Below are 13,575 nucleotides of genomic sequence, written 5' to 3' on the forward strand. Positions count from 1 at the left end.
TTTAATGTGGACAAATGCAAAGTGATGCACATTGGAAAGAATCATAGTTACCTGATGCTAGGGTCTACCTTGGGGGTCAGCACCCAAGAAAAAGATCTAGGTGTCATTGTAGACAATATGCTGAAATCTTCTGCTCAGTGTGTGATGGCCAAAAAGCAAACAGGATGCTAGGAACTATTAGGAAAGGGGCAGTAAATAAGACTGAAAATTCTATAATGCCTCTATATTACTCCATAGTGCGACCTCACCTTGAGTACTGCGTCCAGTTCTAGTCGCCATATCTCAAAAAGATATAGCGGAATTAGAAAAGGTTCAAAAAAGAATGACCAAAATGATAAATGGGATAGAATTCCTCTCATATGAGGAAAGGTTAAAGAGGTTATGGCTCTTCAGCTATGAAAAGAGATGGCTGAAGGGAAGTATGATCAAGGTTGCACTACTGTCTTTGCCTGAGAGACAGGAGTAGCCATCTGGAGGGTGGACCCTCAAGAAATCTTTTTCTCCTCCAGGCAGAGCCCCAGGCAAGAAAATCTCTGGCTACCAAATAAATGTTTATTCAAAGAAGACAATATAAAGATGCCAATAAGCAATTATTCAGATATTAAAGATAATAAAAACCCCAATAAAGTATGTAGCAAATAAACAAACAGTTTCCCTGGGAGCTGTCAATATGTCCACCTGCTTGTGTAGACACATAAGGCTCTTCACCCTCAGTTCTATTTCCTCTTATATACCTTCTTCTTCCTTTCTTTATTATCTTAATTACCCCTCCTACCTAATGAATATGCATCTTTCCAGAAATTCTATTTCCTTTTATGGTGAATCCTGTTCCAGCACTTTCTACCATCTTCCAACTCTTACCATTTATTCCCTCAATGCATGGACAGTTTAAAGCCTGTCATATAAGCATAAGTTTTCATTAGATAATGGTCTGACCTAGGCCCTTGTTATGCATAGTAACCATGCTAGTCCCCACACCCTCTTGCTGAAGATACAATTTCACCCACACCCACTTACTTGCAATTCCAGGTCTGCTTTCAGCTCAAGGAATGCAAAATAGCTATACTAAAATAAAAACTAAAAATATGGATGGTTTGCACCTTGCCATGGCCTCTGTGATATACAGGAATTAGAAAAGGTTCAAACAAGAATGACCAATTGAAAAATTATACTGATGTGGTATTTTGCGTTTTTTCTACAGATCTTATCAGTCAGACACCACGGACCCTGAGGCAGAATTTGAAACTTGGGCCGAAGTCAGGCCATGGAGGGTGTCTAAGTGACTGTAAAGCTAAAAGGTAAGTGCATTTTGAACTGTTTAGTAAAATTTACACGGTTATCATTCGTTCAAGAGTATTAGAGCAGAATAGCCATACTTTTGTAAGAAAAGAAGGAGGTTTTTGCCTGTGATGAATTAAGGGACCTCCCTTATGTTGGTTTTATCAACGACGGAGTGCTCCCTTAATATCTGAGGTTTTTCCTCCACTTTAAAATCACTTAAAATTGCTTAAATGCATCAGAATTACATGGGGATATCATTTATTGCTTTATGAATATTTGATTATTGGATATCCTAGATAGCTCTTTTTATTTAGGTTGGTCTTTCTTGAAAGGATGACAGGGAACAAAAACATACATTTATTAAATATCACAATTCCTCATGTGCAGCCATAAAACAACCTTTTAGGGTGGGTAGTGTTTACAATGAGCTCCTTTTATTATCCACCAAAAAGAAGAGAGAAGAGTTTTCAGTTTTGGCATAGTATAAGTCATCACAAGAAAAAAATATATATATAAGAAAACCAATGGACTACATTAGGGGCTTACAGCCATTTATGTTTAAATAAATAAGAGCAATGCATGAAACAAAATATTTATTTTGACTTATATTTTGTTACATTTGTATCCCACATTTTCCCACCTATTTGCAGGCTCAATGTGGCTTACATAGTACCATACCGGTGTTTGCCAATTCCGGTATGAACAAATACAAGGTGATATTGTGGTAGAATAAGGTTCATGTGTGAGAGACTCGTTAGGGGATCTTAGGGAGGAAGAGTTAAGACTACTTGCTCCTGAAACATGCTCAAACCATAATACATGCTCAAGCCATAATCCATTTGTGTATCTACAAAATGAAGTGGATGTGATTTCGTGTGCCTCAGAGTTTAATTTTACTTCCATTTCATTTCAATATATTCCCTCTTTACAACACCAGGCTTCCCAAGGCAGATTACAACAGTTATGTATTACTGTATTCTATAGAACAGTGTAGAAAAATGCACACAAAATACTGAGTTTATTACTGTTTTCTACCAGCTACAATAATGCTTATGTTGTTTTGTGATTTCCAATTTTATTTCATGCTATATATGTACATAAGCTTTCAAATAAATAAAAAAGCTGTCAAAAAATCCACACATAGGCAATGATAACTACTACTACTACTTGACATTTCTAAAGCGCTACTAGGGTTATGCAGCGCTGTACAATTTAACATTGAAGGCCAGTCCCTGCTCAAAGGAGCTTACAATCTAAAGGACAAATGTACAGTCAGTCAAATAGGAGCAGTCTAGATTTCCTGAAAGGTATAAAGGTTAGGTGCCGAAAGCAACATTGAAGAGGTGGGCTTTGAGCAAGGATTTGAAGATGGGTAGCGTTTGCTATTGTTTTTATAAAGAAATGTCTTTTGTCAGCATAAGCAAAAATAACAGTATATAGCGCAGCACTGAAAACCACAATACAGCATTGCAAACACCCAAAGAAGCTCAGCACTGACAAATACATTTTGAATATAACCCGCCACCACTTCACAGGCCCTTCGAAAACTCCCTAACTCCCCCATTCCCTCCTAACAAAAAGAATGCAAAAGCAAGGAGGTTTAATAAAACAGAAACCGTACAGGTTTGCTATTGTTTTCAATCGCGACTCTGCGAATATTTTGCGTCCCTCAATATGGCGGCAAGCTCCACCCACTGACTTCAGCCCACACAATGGTCCAGAGGCTCAACCAGTCTCCTCCTGTCATTAAACCTCCATGCTCTGGCGTCTCGCTCTCCTCTGACGTGACTTCCTGTTTCCGGCAAGGCGGGATGCCTCAGAGGGAGAGAAGTTGTGTCATAGGGGACGGGGCACCGGAGAAGAAAAAGCTGTGGGATTGTTGCTGTGCAGCCTCTCAGGTATGTTTGACCAGGAGAAGTGCCGAATCGCGGACAAGGAGGAGAGTGAAAGATAGAAGAAGCGATGGTAGATCATGGGGAGGGAGATTGGTCCCCCCGATCCCCGAATGCGTGTGAGGAGGGGCGCTCTGCGTGCGAGAGTGTGGGGGCAGCCGAATGCATGCGTCTTGGTATCTTTGTGTATTTAACTTTCTATGTTGCAGAAGCTGGGGTAATTTTTTTGTTTATTTTGTGGAGGGAGGAGGGGCAGTTTCAGGGGAGTAGTTTAAGGATTGGGAGAGGCAGGTTGGAAAGAGCATTTCCTTCAGTGGTGTTTTTCACAGTATCTAATTTACTGTTTTACAGAAGCTTAAAACTCTTCCTGTAAAGATGCATTGCACTGTTTTTTTTTTGTTTTGTTTTTTTGGTTGGGGCTTATTTCTGTGGAACTCGTGGTCTAATTTGGCTTATTGTGAAATTTGCTGTGTTTCACATATACCTACTTTAATCTCATTTTGTTAAATTTTTGGCGTTATTTTGCCTTTCTTGACCCCTTTTTACTAATTTTTTAAATTTTTTGTTGGGTTGGAAAAAAAAAGAATAATACATGTATAGATGTTTTCTGATATGTCAGCATCGTTCTTAGTATACGATAATAACTATTATATATGCACAGTTTAGTATTCAGTAATTTGCACCATGTAGCACTGTATGCTATAGAGCTCCGTGTTTTTCAAACAGTTAATCACTGAACCACTACCAGCTGGCAAAACTACTAGATTGGGGACATAGAGCTATGGACAGTTGCCACTGGGGTATGGGGTAAGAAGCAGTGCTCTCTAAGCAATGTTTGAATTCTCTATTAATATTCTTACTGTTGAGTACGCAGTGTGCAATTAATCACTGAACCACTACCAGCTGGCAAAACTACTAGATTGGGGACATAGAGCTATGGACAGTTGCCACTGGGGTATGGGGTAAGAAGCAGTGCTCTCTAAGCAATGTTTGAATTCTCTATTAATATTCTTACTGTTGAGTACGCAGTGTGCAGAACACCGAGGTCCAGCTTGCCTCATGCAGTCTGTAACTTATCATTCACATCTGCCTCTGTACCCTGGACTAGAGGGTAGCTGTTTGTTTAATGCAAATTTTCTAAAAGAGCCCAAGTAGTGTTTCAGATAATTACAGACTGGTGAGCGGTACATCAGTGCTGGGCAAAATGGTGGAAACGAGCAAAATTACTGGTCTGATAAAAGTGGTGTAGTGGAAATGAGACAACATTAATTTAGAAAAAGGAGGTAATGCCTTACTGTTAGCATTCTTTGAAGGTGGAAATAAGCATGTGGATAAGAGAGAGCTGGTTGATAAGTGTATTTGGATTTTCAGAATGCCTTTGATACATGCCCCCTTGAGAGACTCCTTAGGAAATTAAAGTGTTATGGGAAAAGAGGTGATGTCTTGTGAATGATCACTAATTTGCTAAAAGTTAGGATGCAAATAGTAGGACTAAATGGTAAGCTTTCTTAGTGGAAAGGGCTAAATAGTAGAGTGCTTTGGGAATCTGTTGGGACAGCTGTTTAATGATCTGGAAAATGGAGCAACAAGTTAATTAGTGAACTGATCACATTTGCAGATAACACAAAATTATTTAGAAATGTTTGAATAAAGCAGGTTTATTTTTTAGTTCAGTAGCTCAATTTGATTTGATCAGGCACAGTAGGTATTTCCCTGGAAGGTTTATAATTTAAGGGGGTCTTTTACTAAAGTTTAGTGCATGTTATCTTCCTCAAGACCCATTTTATTCCTATAGGCTCTTCTGCGGGCAATGGAAGGTTAAGTGACTTACGCAAGGTCACAAGAAGCAGCAGGCTTCCGTGGTTGTCAGGCCAGTGTTTAAACTACTAGCCTACTCGTCTCCACAGCTTGGAAAAGAGATTATGCTCCTGCTGGAAGTTTGTGCCAAAATTAAAAAAAAAAAAATCACAATTCTTTGCAAAAAAAGTTAAAAATTCTGTGCACAAAATTTGCAAATTTTATAAATTCCTCATTTGTTATACTTTAAACAATATTAAATCCCCTCTTCACAGATTCCATCCATATTTTTCCCAGTACCTATAGCATCCACCTTTTTTACAGCCCTCCTCCCATGCCATCCATAGTGTTTTTTTTTTTTTTTTAAGCGTTCCCCTGCACCATCCATAGTTGTTTCCAGCCCGCCCCCCCCCCCCCCCCCCCGCATCCAGCCGCACTTACCTGGGAGCTGCATCGGGAGTAGTCCTTCGGGGCAGGAGAGAACCTGGCTGTTTTCCTGCCCGATACCGCCATTTCTTGCAAATGGCTGCCGAGACTTCCAGTGGCAGCCTCAAGAGATTACCGCTTGAAGACTTGGCGTCCATTTTGAAAAGGTGGCGCACTGACCAGAGAGCCATGGCAGCGGACAGGTAAGAGTGATGGTCTTTCCTGCCCCCGAAGAGGCCACTAGACCACCAGGTAGGCCTGGGCTTGGGGGTGGGAGACAGACAGATTCTGTGCAAAAAGGCAGAATCCTGTGTGGCTTGGGAATTTGCTCAAATTCTGTGCTGTGCAGTCGCGCAGAATTCCGTTAGGCGTAAGATTTTGATGAACTACAGAGGACTTTGCCAGACTGTGGTAGTGGCCATCAAAATGTCAGATGAAAAATAATCTGGAATATATTTATGCAATGCTAGGTTCAGTATTAGAGAAAAGACCTTGGAATCATTGTGGACAATAATTTGAAATCCTCAGCTTCTATGTAGCAGCACTCAAAAAAGGAAACAGAATATTAGGACTTGTTTGGAAATGGAGAGTAAAACAAATAATGCCACTGCATCGCTCTATGGTGCTATCTCCTTTTTGAACATTGTGTACCGTTCTGGTTGTCCTATCTCAAAAGAAGGCATCAGAATTGGAGAAAATACAGAGAACACTAAAAATGATAAAACACATGAAACATCTCAAGAGATGACAGCGAAGGGACATGATAGACGGTTACCAAATCATGAATTTGGGTGAACAGAAAAATAGGGAATGATTACATATGCCTTCAAATTTACACTAGGGGACATTCAATAAAACTAAGAGGTAGCAGGTTTTAAAATAAATTGGAATTTTTTTTACATTTAGAAAACATTCAACCTGTGAAATGTTGTTGCCAGAGTATATGGTCAAAGCATCTAACATAGCTGGGTGTAAAAGGGGGTTAATTCCTAGAGGAGATTTTCATAAATAATTATTAGCCAAGTAGATCTCAGAATGCTTCCATGTATCCCTGGAAGGAACTGCAAGAAATTGCTCTGTTCTTTGTGATTTGTAAGGTACTTCCTAGTGATCTGGATTGGCGGAGGAGTAGCCTAATGGCCAGTGCAGCGGGCTTTGATCCTGGCATCCTGGGTTTGATTCCCACTGCAGCTCCTTGTGACCTTGGGCAAGTCACTTAACCCTCCATTGCCCCAGGTTCAAAGACTTAGATTGTGAGCCCTCTAGGGATAAAGTACCTTCATATAATATGTATAGCAATGTATACATTTAGTAGCACTATGTAAATGATTACTAGTAGTAGTAGTAGAGCCAGTCTTGCCCAGCATGGCATTTCTTATGTTTTTATGATTGTGTTACCCTTCAAGACGCAGGAGGAGAACAGAGCCACATGGGATTGAGCATAAAGAGACTAGAAAAGGGCCTGTGACAAGAAGACAGTCGAGCCTAAATGGCTGATAATAGGATAGTGATCAAGGAAAATCCACAAGAGGACATACCTGAAAGTGTGAAGGAAGCGGTGACAGGAGGGAGGAAATGACAATGTCCTGAAAGCAAATGAGTGGTTTTACGTGTGTTAAAAGCAGTGGATAGATGGAGAAGGATGAATGAACTAAAGGCCCATGGCTTTGGCCATAAAGATGTAATGGGAACCTTTGGCAAGGGCTGTTTCTGTAGAATGCAGAGGGTAGAAGCCAATTTTGAGTGACTTAAGATACAAGAGTCAGGCATCTGTGATAAACATTCAACACATCTAGTTTGGAATGTGAAAGGGAGCTGGGGGATGGGGAGATAGTGGGGTAAATAGTCCATTGAATTTTGTGAGGTTTCTGACAGCAGTGGAAGGTGATAGACTGAGTAGTGGATAGATAGATGGAGGAAATGATTGCTGATTTATCAAAGTTCCATCTAGTTCCTTAATTCTGAGGGACAAGTAGTGTGTTTCGGAAACTAAAATAGATGGGACAGTGCCCTTCCGTGTGCTTTCAGAAAAGGAAATTAGTTTGTTTTAACCCTTTGTTTATTGAACATATGCTGAATGAGTTGCATCATGCAAAATCAGTCATGACACAATCCATCTGATTCATTGGATAGTTTATCATTTTTACTTCTTTAAATCTCACAGTGCACTCCCTCTGTTCCCCACCCCAACACTTCCTCCATTACACCAGTACATCTTAATGATAGGGCAGTATTTATTTTTGGTTTTATATTGTGCTAATTCCATCCCATTCTCCATTGTCAAACCAGTAGTGCCCTGCAGTGGCAGAAGGAAATAAGTCCACTTATGCTAAAAAATAAGTGCCTATCTATAATGTAGGTAATACATACCATCATAATGTATTTGGGATACCCAATATTTCAGAGGCAGAAGACTGTAAGTTCATTGCAGAGAAACCAAGCAAAATATGTCTTTCTCCCCATTTCCCCACAAATCAGCTGGAATGGATGACCTTCTGCCATTGCAAGACAGAGTATGTCACATACTTTCTCCCCCTTCCTTCTTTAGCCTCAAGAGCCAAAATCAGAGTACTTCTGGCCCAATCTCTCACTTCTTCCATATAGAGTTCCTTCAGTATGGGAGCAGCTGTGCTGTACTGGACTATTTCCCTTGCATACAAGCACAGAAGTTCATTAGTATCATAGTTCCCGTATGCATGCGTGTATTACATATGTGTATATAATAATCATTGCATATAGTGAGTGCTGTGTGCCAGGTATGCACATGCACAGACTTGTCAGTACAAGAATACAGTGAATGATTAATACAGATAGGACAGATACCTGGGGTGAGATGGAGTTTCCTGCTCGAGAGTTAGGATCAGATTTAGAAATATTTTTCCACATGGACACAGAAGAGAAAACCCTTTTATAGCTCAGACATTTTTTTTAACCTCCATGGTGTCATTTGTTGCATAGTCTAAATATAGAATTGTTTCTCAGCAGTAGTGAGATGGGCCTTTTGAATGTGGTAGGGCCTGGAATATCAAATGGTGCTGGTGTGGTCAGCATGAAAAGTAAAATTTGTGTTTCAGGATGGAGATTTTTTCTTGATTTTTTTTTTTTTTTTTTTTTTTTTTATAGCTGCTGTCACCCGCTTGTGATTAGGCTAAAATCTTATGTGCCAGTTAATTAGCTCCTTAAAATATTTATGTAGAAATATATGGATATTGTTAACTATATGTAACCTAATGTGTATATGGAAAGAATTGTGAAGTACAAAACACAAGGCTATGGAAATCAGACAAAGATTGTTGCTCTTCTGTAATGGGTATTTTCTATAGACAGCAAAATTGACAAGTAAGTGATGTCGCTGGGATGAAACAGTTCTCTTATGGGCCCTTTTACTAAGCAGTAGTAAAAAGTGGCCTTCGGAAGTGTAGGCGCGTGTATTGTGTGCGTGCTGGGCCAGTTTTTACTGCATCTACAAAAAAGGGCTTTTTTTTAATGGGATGGGAAAAGGGCCTGCAGTAAAAATGAAACTAGTGTGTGTTCAAAACCGGCCTCAGCCCTTAATGTCACCCATTGATCTAGCGGTAAAGGCTTGCCTGCTACATGTGCGGTGCCGGTTGATACGTGCCAATTACCGCTGGAACTGGCGCACATAGGAGGAAATAAATATATAATTCATTCACGCATTATGGGCACGTGCCAAATCTGCCAGGAGGGTGTGCTGGCCTGGCGGTGGTCTCTTAGTGTAAATTTCTGAGCGCTGACTTCAAGAAGGGCAGTACACAATCTCCTCATCTACTCAACCCAGTCCTCGGAACACACCCAGCTATTCTGATTTTCAAGATGTTCACAATGAATATGCATGGAAGAAATTTTGCATGCATTGCCTTCATTGTTTGCAAATCTATCTCGCATATTCATTGTGGTTATCCTGAAAACATGACTGACTGGTTATGTCCCAAGGATTGGATTGAGAAACCCTGCTTTCTAAGAATGAATGTAATTCTCGGGGAGGTAGGAGAGAATTGTGTGCCAGATCAATCCTGTTGTCTATGGGAAAACATCTGTTACATATAAGCAGCAAAGATTTTCTACTGAGAATCAGGACTGTTGTGAACATAAGTGACTCACTTCGGAGCAAAAGTCTGCTCATATTCTTATGTACCCTCCATTATTCAGGAGCAGCCCTTACACTAAAAAGGTGCAGGAGTTGCCATATCACACAGACAGACCTCCTGTAAAATTTCCCCCAGTAAAGGTAGGCAGGCTTTCTGTGCATCCCTTGGAATGCACATTTAAATTATCTGCTCATTTAAATACATTAGCATAGTCTTCTAATTGTGTGCTGCCGTGGACATTAAAATACCTGTAGAGCTCCTTTGTGCATTGCCCGTTGAATACCAAGTTCGCTGAACTGACTGGAACCGGTCAAAAACACTAGGAGGCCTGGTAATTTTTGTGCATCAGACCCTTGGAGTTTATTCCCACTTATTCTTCTCACAGAGGTAACTGCCTTTAGTTAGGGGACTTCTGTGTGAGCAAGATGGACTCATCAACGAAAGTTTGTAAGGGATGCAAGGATAATTTTGAGGTCCCATGGCACAGAAGGCTTCTGCAGAAATGAGTGAACACTGGGAAGCATGAAGCTTATCAATCTGAGTATGATAGGCTGGAAGAACTCTGAGATGTACTCTAATGGTGCAGCATCTTGTATACTTAGGATTACCATATTTGCCCTAAGAAAAAAAAAGAGGACACATGCCCTGCCCCCTGTTGCACCCCCACCCTGCCCCACCCCTGTCACACTCTGCTCCATCCCCTGTCACTTTGATCCTCCCCAAAGAAAGCCAGGTTCTCTCTCCCCCCCCTATAGATCCCCTCCCCAATTTCCCAGCCTCCCTCCACTCACATGACTCTATTCACTACCCCTCCACGTCTTTACCTTAGTGTGGTGCCCTGGTGCTCTAGTAACCTCTTCGGGCAGGAAAGATCCTCCTCTTTCCTACCCGGCGCATCTGCAGACTGTCTTTCTCCCTGCACCGATTCAAAATGGCTGCTGAGAGTTGAAGCGGAAGTCTTGTGGACAAATAGGCAGGCTGGCAAAACCTGCCTTTCTGGTGATGGACAGATGCTTTAGGCAGCAGTTGCTGGTATGGGAGAGCAATGGAGAGAGGCTGCTGCTGGCAGGTGGGCATTGGACAGATATTAGGCTGCACCCCTCCACCTGCCTCCAGCAGCCACAATCTCAGGTACTCCATCACTCACTCACCTGTCTCCAGCAGCCTCAGCTGTAGCCCCTCTGGCAGTAGATTGAGGCTTTAGGGTGTAGTTGCTGGAGCAAAGGGCAGAAAGGCCCTAGCTGCAACCACTGGAAGTGAGTGGGGCCTACACCCACCCATCTGCCCTCAGAAGCTGCAGGTTCAGCTTCTCCCCATCATCTACCCACCCTCAGCAGTTGCAGTTTTAGCTGTCCCTATTAATCACCCACCCACTTCCAGCAGCCACAGCCTAAAGCCTCTCTTCACAACTCACCGATCTCTGAATCTGCCGTCCATCACTAAGCATAAACTTCTATCAATCCCTCTTTTCTGCTTTCGTTCTCTTCTCCACCCCCCCCCCCAAAAAAAAAGAATAGATTTCTGAACATTTTTAATTGATCCTACCTTACCAATAGGGTTGCTGGAAAATTTCCTAATTACCAATGTGCGAATCCCCTTCTGCTATTGCTCCTAATCTCCTCAGTAAGCAGTCCCCAGTTTTCTCTGTCCCTCCTCCATGGTGGACACCCCTAACCTTCTTATCTCCTTCTTCATCCCTAAGCAAGACTACCCTCCACTCCCCCCCAGTTTTTTTCTCTTAAATTCCTCCCCCAGGAATACACATCCCCCTCACCACTGCTCTCTCTTAAACCCTCTCCTCTACTCAGACATCCCACAGCTTTCTCACATTCCCCTTCCCTGAGCACATAGACCACTGACTTGCTTCTTCTCTTTATGAATGAACCCTCTCCCTCAGCCCATACCCATACACAAATTCTTTCAACCATCTCAACACATACACCACCACAGTTTACTCAGTCCCCCCCTTTTCATGCTCCTGTCCTCCCCACAGCATATTTGTAAATCGCTTCCCAATACACCTCTGCATTTCATTCTCTCTCTTTCTTCCTCTCCTCTTCAGCTCAGCACACAAACACACCCACATCTCTCTCTCCCCACCAGTGCAAAGCAACACGTCGCCTATAACACCTCCAACTCACCCTCCTTACCTCCCTGTGGTACTCTAGTGCACTCACCTCCTGTGGCAGTCCCTGGCTTGCCTTCCATCTGTTCTCTAAGCAGAAATGAAGGAAGAGGAAAGCACAGCTGCTGGCCGGGCTGCATTGGCTCTGCCTACTGAATTGGAACCACGGGGATCTACGGTGTCCCATGTAGTTCAGGTTCAGCAGTCCGAAACACTTGGCAGAGGAGGAGCGTGCAGCCGCTCTACTCTTCTTCTGTTGAAAAGCACTGGGCCCTCAAACTGGAACCATTAGCTCAAGTAATTAGATCTCACAATGGTTTACAGGGCATTCACATAGGACAAAAGATTCATAAAGTTATGTTTTTTGCAGATGACATTCTGCTAACTATGACGGATCCCCGGTGCTCCTTGCAAGGGGTAGAACAGAGCTTACAGCAATTTGGCAGAGTAGCAGGGTTCAAAATAAATATAGCTAAATCAGAAATAATGGGATTAAACTTAACTAGTGAAGCTACTTGTACCCTAAAGCAACAATATCCATTTAGGTGGACAAACCACTCTTTGCGATACCTAGGAGTAAACTTAACACCCAACTTACAAGATTTATTTGAAGCAAATTTTCCCTCCAAAAAGCGAGAATTATTCCAGGATTTAGATCAATGGGAGGGGATGGAGCTTTCATGGATGGGAAGGACACAAGCTGTAAAAATGATGGTATTATCCAAGATTTTGTACCTCTTGGCATTGCCGGTTCCGATCCCTAATAAGTTTTTTCGACAGTTAAAGCGAAATACTTTTGCATTTATATGGAAACATAAGCCTCCACGAGTACAAGCGGAAATGCTGTATCAATCAGAAAAAAAAGGGGGAATGGGGGTACCGGACTTCTACCGGTATTTTCAAGCAGCACAGCTGAGGATATTGGTAATATGGGTTAATGATGATGTAAAACCATGGTTTCAAATAGAAAAACAGTGGACAGGACTTAACCAACCAGCTATGTTGCTCTGGCTACCCGGATCGCGGATTAGAGCAATGGCGGCGCTTGTCCCAATGGCAGTTCGATTTCCACTAATGACATGGAGCAAGGTGCATCAGCAATTCTGCCTAGATAGAACATACTTTCGTAAGATTTATGTAAGAGGGGCACCGGGTTTTGTGTGGGAAGAAGGAGACAAAATATATAAACAATGGGAACAGAGAGGGTTGAAACAGTTGGGACAAATGTGGGATGAGGGGGCATTATGTCCATATGATGAGATACAAGAGGGAGTTTGACCTGCAGCCACAACACTTATTTTATTACACAAGAATTAGAGATTATATCCTTTGGAAAGCGAAGGGTGAGTTGCAGGTCGAGGAAACAGAGCTGGAGCGGGCAATGGGAGGGGGCAGCACCAAGGGATGTGTAACTAGAATATATGCAGCACTGTTAGCACACAGAACCCCAATTCTGAAATACGTACAAAAATGGGAACAGGACACAGGGACTAGGCATGATATACGTAGTTGGGAGCGAGCATTAGGCTTTTTGCTAAGAGTGTCTGTGAGTAGGATGGAGAATGGGTATAAGATCTTGTACCGATCGTATTATACACCAGACAAGTTAGCTAAAATGTTTCCAGAAACGTCAAATTACTGCTGGAGAGGCTGCCAAGCTGGTATTCATCCTAGAGTACTGATAGAACTGAAAAATGAGCTTGCAGAGCTACTGCTAGTGATATGCGACTTATCCTTAAAATCGAGCGTGGTACCGGAAGATTGGAGGGTGGCCAATGTAACGCCGATTTTTAAAAAAGGCTTCAGGGGAGATCTGGGAAATTATAGACCGGTGAGTCTGACGTCAGTGCCGGGGAAAATGGTAGAGGCTATTATTAAAAACAAAATTACAGAGCACATCCGAGGACATGGATTACTGAGACCAAGTCAGCACGGCCTTTGTGTG

At 42.1% G+C, this 13,575-nt stretch overlaps 1 protein-coding gene across 2 annotated transcripts in view; it reads left to right on the forward strand.

The window, feature by feature from the left end:
- The first annotated feature begins 3,061 nt into the window (after positions 1-3,061).
- The window catches only part of ACVR1 (activin A receptor type 1), a 210,513-nt gene continuing 199,999 nt past the window's right edge, over positions 3,062-13,575 (forward strand). The window contains exon 1 of one of the 2 annotated variants that reach the window (XM_030209128.1): positions 3,062-3,179. The gene's annotated coding sequence lies outside the window, so the exon portion shown is untranslated. Of the gene's footprint in view, positions 3,180-3,199; positions 3,247-13,575 lie in introns of those variants that run through there. The other variant, XM_030209131.1, reaches the window with a different exon arrangement.

Source organism: Microcaecilia unicolor, chromosome 7, assembly GCF_901765095.1.
Source record: "Microcaecilia unicolor chromosome 7, aMicUni1.1, whole genome shotgun sequence".
NCBI lineage: Eukaryota > Metazoa > Chordata > Amphibia > Gymnophiona > Siphonopidae > Microcaecilia > Microcaecilia unicolor.